Below are 7,966 nucleotides of genomic sequence, written 5' to 3' on the forward strand. Positions count from 1 at the left end.
GATAGCTACAATGATAAATACGATAGGCCTATGCTTGTTGCAGACTAAATATTATATACATGTAGAATACACATGAAACTGGTGTGACGTTAAGTTTATAAAATTTGATTCATTTTTTAGATGTATAACTCGTACATTAGAAGTAACCATGGTAATTAAGACTATCAATATCACATTAACTGATTTTTGATAAGGTTGGATTAGGTTATCATATGGTATACTGAATATCATGTAATACTGAAATCGACCTTTTAAAGTAGATTTGTAGCAGGGTGAAAGCACGTCAGATTCCATACTACATGGTGTGATATAAGGTGGATTACAGTGATACCTTGATGAAATATAACTTCTTGTCACAAGCAAAGGCGAGCATGTCTGGGGAGAGGGAAACCAATTAACACCCACTCGAACACAATGTCATATCAAGTGCATTGAACTCAACTCTTTCCTTCAGGTTCAGACCATCAAGATCATAGAGCCTGATCACGATGCTACTATTCTTCGTATCAACACTCGCTACATACACCCTGTCCTGCTCATCCACGGCAGCATACAGGTAGACACCCTTTGGAGCTTGTAGAGACTCACCAGCATTCCCATCCCTGTCATAGACCGTCATCACGCTTGGATTGGCGTCACATGAACTCGTGACGATCAAACCCGTCCTGGTGGTAGATGCCTGATCCGTCGAGTGCTTTGTTTGAACAGTGTGTTTGAGGGTGGATCCTGTCGGGTCATAGATATAGATTTGTTTTTCATAGTTAGTAATGATTATTTCATCTGCTGAACTCCTGTTAACTCTGAGATAACAATAAGTATCGTTTCTCACACATGGATTGTTGCTTTCGTAGAGCCAAGAGGAGAGTAGATGTGGGCTTCTGTATAACCAGTCGACACGCATAACGCCCCGTCCAGTTGCAACACCAGATCAAAACATTCCATGTCACTTAAGGGTGTGTTTCTATACCGCTGCTTTCCACCATTTGAATCAATGATATCAATACCTCGTGCATCCCATCCATACCCGATAGCGACAGTGCTAAGGAGTACCGTGCCATACCCCACATCACTCCCCGTAGATTAACACACTGAATGACTTCCATCTTGGGATCTGATCCTGAGATGCTCCCGAGGTCAAGCTGAGTATCGTCTGCTGGTTTGAACCTCTTCTCCTGTGCTTTCTTCTTAATAGCTTCCGCAGAAGTGTGATCAGTATATTCTGAAATGCTCCCGAGGTCAAGACGAGTATCGTCTGCTGGTTTGAACCTCTTCTCCTGTGCTTTCTTCTTAATACCTTCCGCAGAAGTGTGATCAGTAACCTCCTTCAGCATGGCATCCAGCTCCTCACAGAGCAAGATATGAGCAGATAGTGTGTCTGTCTCAAGATGACCCAGTCTGTCATTATCTACCAAAGTAATTGAACTACAAATACTCTTGATCCTCTGACGATCTTTTGACTTCAAGACGTTGAGGTCGTTATCAAAACTACGTTCTAATGCATGTATTTGCTCTGTGAGTTTTCGAAGATTTTCTTCCAGTTCCTTGGCCTTGATGCTGTAGGCTTGCCTGACATCATCTAATAGTGTCTGCACTGCTGTGTGTACCTCATGACGTTGTATTTCTATGTTCTGAATATTCTTCTCCAGCTCTGCTTTCTTGTCAGCACAGCGTTGGGCAAGGTCTGTCACCTATATGAATTGAAAGTGTGATAAGTAAAGTTAGTAAACACAGCGAGTTAGATTTGGATCCTTAAAGGATAAAACAACAAATTATATACGAAACGAAAGTAAATCACACAGAATAACAGACAATATTCTGAATAAGCTGGAAAAGAGACCACATATATCCAAAAATTGCATGTCACATTGAAACAATAACGATAGTAAGCATCACTGTAATTCACATAAAGAATAAAGAACAACTGGATTAGATGCAACAGTTATAATATTGATGATGGTATTACAAATTATAATCATTATCATTGTGTAATCAACAGCATCCATTATTATCATAATAATGATTATCACTATTATAGTTTTTATTAAAAATATTATTATTATTAGTTATTAGTGGTGGTAGTAGTAGTAGTAGTGGTAGCCATAGGCGGATCCAGGGGGGCCCAAGGGGCCCGGCCCACCCCCTCCCCCCACTATTGGCGGAGCAAAAAAAGAAAAAAGGGGGATAAAAAGAAAAAAAAGGAAAAAGAAGGGAAAAGAATGAAGAAAAAAGAAGGGGGAACATCAGAGAGGAGGAAGGCGAGTGAATAAAATAAGATGAGTGGAAAGAATATTTCATGCCACTGTACAGTATAAAATTTTCGCTCGTGCTTCGCGCTCGCATTGCCTTTTAGGGGATTAATATATTTTGCTCAATATGGAGCTTAAATATCAAATTTTGTAGTCAATATACAAAACATATTTCAGCTCGGATATTCAAACTTTCATTATATTGTTTCATTTACAGATTGATTTTTAAAAAGTGCTCTGCAAGAATTTGTTTTATCTTCTGAATATTAACATTTTCTGCTCGCGCTGCGCGCTCGCAAAATTTGATTTGTCAGGTACCTATTACTTTCCTGCATTCCATAAAGTTTTCAAATATCCCTATTCATGTCAAATTGCCAAAACGTAATAGCTAGCGCTGCACGCTCGCATGTTGATTGGTGATTTGATTTGTATATCTCCATATTAATTATATAACAAACTACTAAAAATCCCCATTTCATGACAGTTTATCAAAAATATGATGACATAATGTTCTTAGAATGTCCCTGTCCTATGTCAAAACTCAAAGTAATAATAATGAAACATATCAGATCTTTTTTAACTGTGATTCATATCCACCTCATATTTTTCCTACAAAGTGCTTGAAATACAGAGCTTAAATTGACCTTTTTTCATATTGGAATATCAAATATTTTAAGCTCGAGGTTCGCGCTCGCTTTTTTGATTTTCATGATGAAAAAGGGTATTTAGAATGCCCAGATTCTAGGTCGAAATCTGAAACACGCGCAAGCATGTTTATTCAGATACGCAGCTTGTTCTCTCTTTCAATCATTTTGAGCCAGTGTCAGATCAGAATATAAAAAAATTTTCTGCTCACCCTTTGCGCTCGCATTATTAATGTAGGAAGATATCAAGTTATACCCATTTTTTTCATGATTTACAAAACATGAAGAGAGTGTCACGTTTTTAAGTTTGAAATCTAATTTTTCTTTCCGCTCGTTCTTCGCGCTCACATCGATTGTTTGGTTATAATAAGTATACCATTCATGATTACAAAAAATGCATAGAACCTTAATTTTTTAGGCCGGAACGTCAAAAAAAAAATTAGCTCGCGCTTCGCGCTCGCATTATATAATCATTGAAATATGTATATGGATAACTGCAAATTGTCTTTAACAGGTCCCTCTTCGAGAAGGCCAGAACGCATTATAAACATATTTGCTCGCGTTTCGCGTTCGCAGTAATTATCTAGTTACATACGCATCTTCTTCAAGTTTACAAACACTGCCCAAAATGTTCAACTGAATTTTCAGGACAAAATACATGAAATTTCAAAATTGTTAACTCGCACTTCGCGCTCACACTATTTTAATAGGGCTTATGAAATTATTACATAAGAATAAAGCTAAGAAATTACTGTTAGGACATGTGCGTTTTGCCCCCCACCCCCCCCCCCCCCCAAAAAAAAAAAAATCACGATCACGAAAAAAAGAGAATAGGAAAGGGAAAAGGGTGAAATATACATGTAATATTACTTCTTATCAATTTTACGCGATACGCCATTTCGAGCCCCCTCAATTTTTTTGGCTCATTACGCCACTGCATGGGACAACCCTTTCAAAGAAACAATCAACTTTGAGCGACCGTTCGGGGAAAATATAGGTGAGAAAAATCGGGCTCCCCCCCCCCATTGGCAGAGGCTGGAACCGCCCCTGGTGGTAGTAGTAGTAGTAGAAGTAGAAGTAGTAGTATTACTACTACTACTAGTAGTAGTAGTAGTAGTAGTAGTAGTAGTAGTAGTAGTAGTGGTGGTAGTAGTAGTAGTAGTAGTAGTAGTAGTAGTAGTAGTAGAAGTAGAAGTAGTAGTAGTAGTAGTAGTAGTAGTAGTAGTAGTAGTAGAAGTAGTAGTAGTAGTAGTAGTAGTAGTAGTAGTAGTAGTAGTAGTAGTAGTAGTAGTAGTAGTAGTAGTAGTAGTAGTAGTAGTAGTAGTAGTAGTAGTAGTAGTAGTAGCAGCAGCAGCAGTAGTAGTAGTAGTAGTAGTAGTAGTAGTAGTAGAAGTAGTAGTAGTAGTAGTAGTAGTAGTAGTAGTAGTAGTAGTAGTAGTAGTAGTAGTAGTAGTAGTAGTAGTAGTAGTAGTAGTAGTAGTAGTAGTAGCACTAGTAGTAATAGTCCAATTATTTTTCATTATTATCGTCCTCACAATCATAATCATTATCAAAAACTATAATTGCTCTTTATTCTTCTCGATATCAAAGATCACCCTCAATATTTGATATCAGTGTATAACCATACATACCAAATCTACCTTTTATACGCAGTAAAAATACTGTTTGAAATTTATATGCAAGCTGTTAAAACTTACAGAACTAATTTAAATAATTTAATCTCTTAAACCGCAAAGTTTGAGCTTAAACATTTATTTCTCAATCTAACTTTCAATAGAAAATAGCCTTGCATAAAATGTGTGTATAAAATGTTGTTAATTTTTCTATACAATGGTGTTCAATCCTACAGGTAGTTGTTTAATAGAATACGCAAGTGATTAAAAAATGTTAATAAGCACAGTTTGAATTTGATATTTGATTCTCAAAAAAAATAAGCAAGGTTGTTTACACTTCTAAACAACTACTGTAAGGCTCAAATATTAAACAGCGATATGTATTTTTAAACAGTTTTTACTGTGATGGTTATGAATAAATTTACCTTCCGTCGCAACTCCTGCTCAAAGTTAACCTGGTTCTTGATTTTGTGATTTTGATGATCAACGAGTACGCACTTGTGACAGACGTGGACCTTACAATCCTCACAAAACATATCTTTGTTCTCTGGTTTGTGGATGGAACACTTCTCGAATAAATGACCAATGCTGACCTTCCCTTCGATGACATCATCCATGGAGACAATCTCATGATCTTCAAAGACTGACAGATATTGATGACATTGCAAACATTTATCACATATGTAGTTATTACAGGTTCTGCAGAATGAGACAGCATCTCCTTGAAGCTTGCAACCAGAACATTTTGGTCGCATCTCGAGGACAGCATTCATCCCTCCACACTTGGCGTGGTAATCGTCTACGCATCCGTTGATGGAGACATTGAGGCGGAGATCATCGACACGGTTGGCGGACAACTTGGTGATCTCCCTGCAGAGAGGACAGACCATGTGATCAAGATCCTGGTGGGTTAGGTCGTATTTCTTGAGGCACTGCCTACAAAACGTGTGTCCACATGAAGTCAGGATTGTTGCCTCGACAAATATATCAAGACATAATGGACATATCAGGTTCAGTGAAGAGCTTGAAACTTTGTCTGATTCACACTTCTCAGCCATCGCTAAATTAATTTACGAACATGAGATTTAAATTCCGACAAATAACATATAAGTCAAGTTAGTACTAACGTATTGAAACGCCAAGTTCGCATTACAACACAATGATCACATCATGTTATTGCTAATGTGTAGTTCAATACAAATTCAAATCAACTACAAGAGTAAAAAAAAACACACACCCGATTCGAACTTTCTGTAAATAGTACCGGGTATTCCCAGCTACATTTGAACCTGACTAACTCATCAAAAGAAGAGGAAGCAACTTTCATTGAAGGAATAAGGGTTTACTAGGATGTCTGAAAATTGAATTGATGATAAGCGCCAGAATTTTATTTTGTAAAACCTTTAATTTGTCAATGTAAGTCTCAAAAGTATAATTGCCCCATCCAACATTACAGTAAGTCAGATAGGGAAGCACAAAGCTAATATGTATGTAAAGTTCCTAGAAAAGTCTCAGACAAAACACATCTTAATCTACATATAGCACCTACACCTCAAGAAACCTTTCTACACACTGACTTTATGGGGTTTCTAAATTAAAGTCAAATGTTCATCGATAAATTACTCCTAGAAATCGAACATGCTCACTACGAGCAACACTGTGGCCCCCAACATTAAGAACAGTTTCTGGAATAATTTTGCCTCTAGAACCAAAAATCAATACTTGGGATACTCCTCATCTCATGGACAGAAGTAACTCCACTCTGAATCCGTAGCCCTCTGGAGATGTTGTACCGCATTCCTTGCTCGTGTCCACCGGTGTACTCCCCATCTAATTGACAGCACGTTGTAATTTGTAATGGTGTAGATACCCCCACATCCAAACTTGTCACCGACCCAGACGTATACCCAGACATCTGGTGTTTTTCATCGTGGATACCAAGACATCACTCAGTCCGACTCCAGTGTGATCAATAGCTCCGAAGCAGTCAACTTACGTAAATGTGATTACTGGTCTGCCCCCCCCCCCCCTTAGTGGAAGGGTCATATTTCCTTTCATCTTCTACTGACCCAACCCTTATTTCTGATCCTGCTGCTCCTGCGGGTCCCATCCACACTTCTTAAAAGGGTCCTGTCCAATGAGCTCTTGGTGGATATCATGTCACTGTCTGATGCATCTCCGACTAGGCCCAGCTCGGAGGGACGTCCCCCATGTGCCTTAATGACTAAAGAGGCTTCTTGTTATCATCTCTAGTTCGAAGAGGTCGACATCTTTCCAGGCCGCCCTCCAGACTCAGCTGGGTGGGACGTTTCCCATATGTGTCAAGAGAACTAGTGAGGCAATTGTTATCATCTTTACTTCGAAGAGGTCGACATCCCTTCTGGCCGCCCTTCAGGGTTGATGATTTTTTTTGTCAATTTATTCTATAAAGGTTGTGATCTATGAGCTAGCTCTTTTAGCCAGCTGAGGATGCTTAATGGTTGTTTACTTAATAACATCCCCCTTTTTATATGTTTAATGCCGAGTTTAAATTGGGTAACACTAGGGTGATAACAATAATTCCATTTTGGCAAGCCAGCTTATAGCGAGGTAGCGACGCAATAAAAGTAATTTTCTTTCAATACCAGTAGGTAGAATCCCTTTAATTAATGTTGCCGTTTTGAAGTATATTCGTGTTCGCAAAAATAGGTTAAAACCGGAAAAACCGTTTTGAAGAGGAAGGAGGTAGTGCCTTTTGTGTGTCTTGTTTTTCCTATAACAATTTTTTTTTACAGCGTTATTGTAATTTATCGGAAACAGGGGTGGGAGATCAAGGAATTATACTGAAAGTGGGGAAATTCATTTGCTTACTTTACCAGCATTGTGATAGTGCATGAATGTAAATGTTCTAAAATTTGCATATTCTTAGAGAACTTGAAGACATGAATGGGATACTGCATTACTCAATATGTGTACATGCATACATATTGTCGATATTCATTAATGTCTTTTGTTAAGGTACGGGTGGGGCCTCAAAACACCCATTTACATTTACACCGTGCTAACTGAGGCGCGGCTCTATAAAGCCGCGCCTCAGTTAGTGATCATCCCCCTCCCTCTCTCTCTCTCTGTATATACCTGCCCCTTCCTCTCTGATTGCCTCTCGGACCCCCTTCCCTCCCTCTCTCTCTCTCCCTTTCTCCCACCCGATTTTCCCACTCTCTCTGTTTTATTTCCTTTTGTCTGCATTTATTTTTTTTTCTTTGTGTATATTTCTGTCTTTCTTCACTCTGTTTTCTAGTCGTATATTTTTTAGTGCTTCTTAATATTTCTGTCTCTCTTTTTTTCGTTCTTTCTTTCCTTTTAAAGTTTTCTGTGTTTGTTTGCGTTTTGTGTTGTTCTTTCTTTGTATATTTTTCTAGCTTTGTTTATTTTGTAATATCTTAGTAATAGTGGCTCCCCTTCCTTGTAGACAATTCCTTCT

At 38.3% G+C, this 7,966-nt stretch overlaps 1 pseudogene; it reads right to left on the reverse strand.

Annotated features, from left to right (window-relative positions):
- Positions 1-319: 319 nt before the first annotated feature.
- LOC121427658 lies at positions 320-5,561 on the reverse strand (annotated as a pseudogene).
- Between the last annotated feature and the right edge of the window lie 2,405 nt (positions 5,562-7,966).

The sequence above is a fragment of the Lytechinus variegatus genome, chromosome 14 (genome assembly GCF_018143015.1).
Source record: "Lytechinus variegatus isolate NC3 chromosome 14, Lvar_3.0, whole genome shotgun sequence".
In the NCBI taxonomy this organism is placed as follows: Eukaryota; Metazoa; Echinodermata; class Echinoidea; order Temnopleuroida; family Toxopneustidae; genus Lytechinus; species Lytechinus variegatus.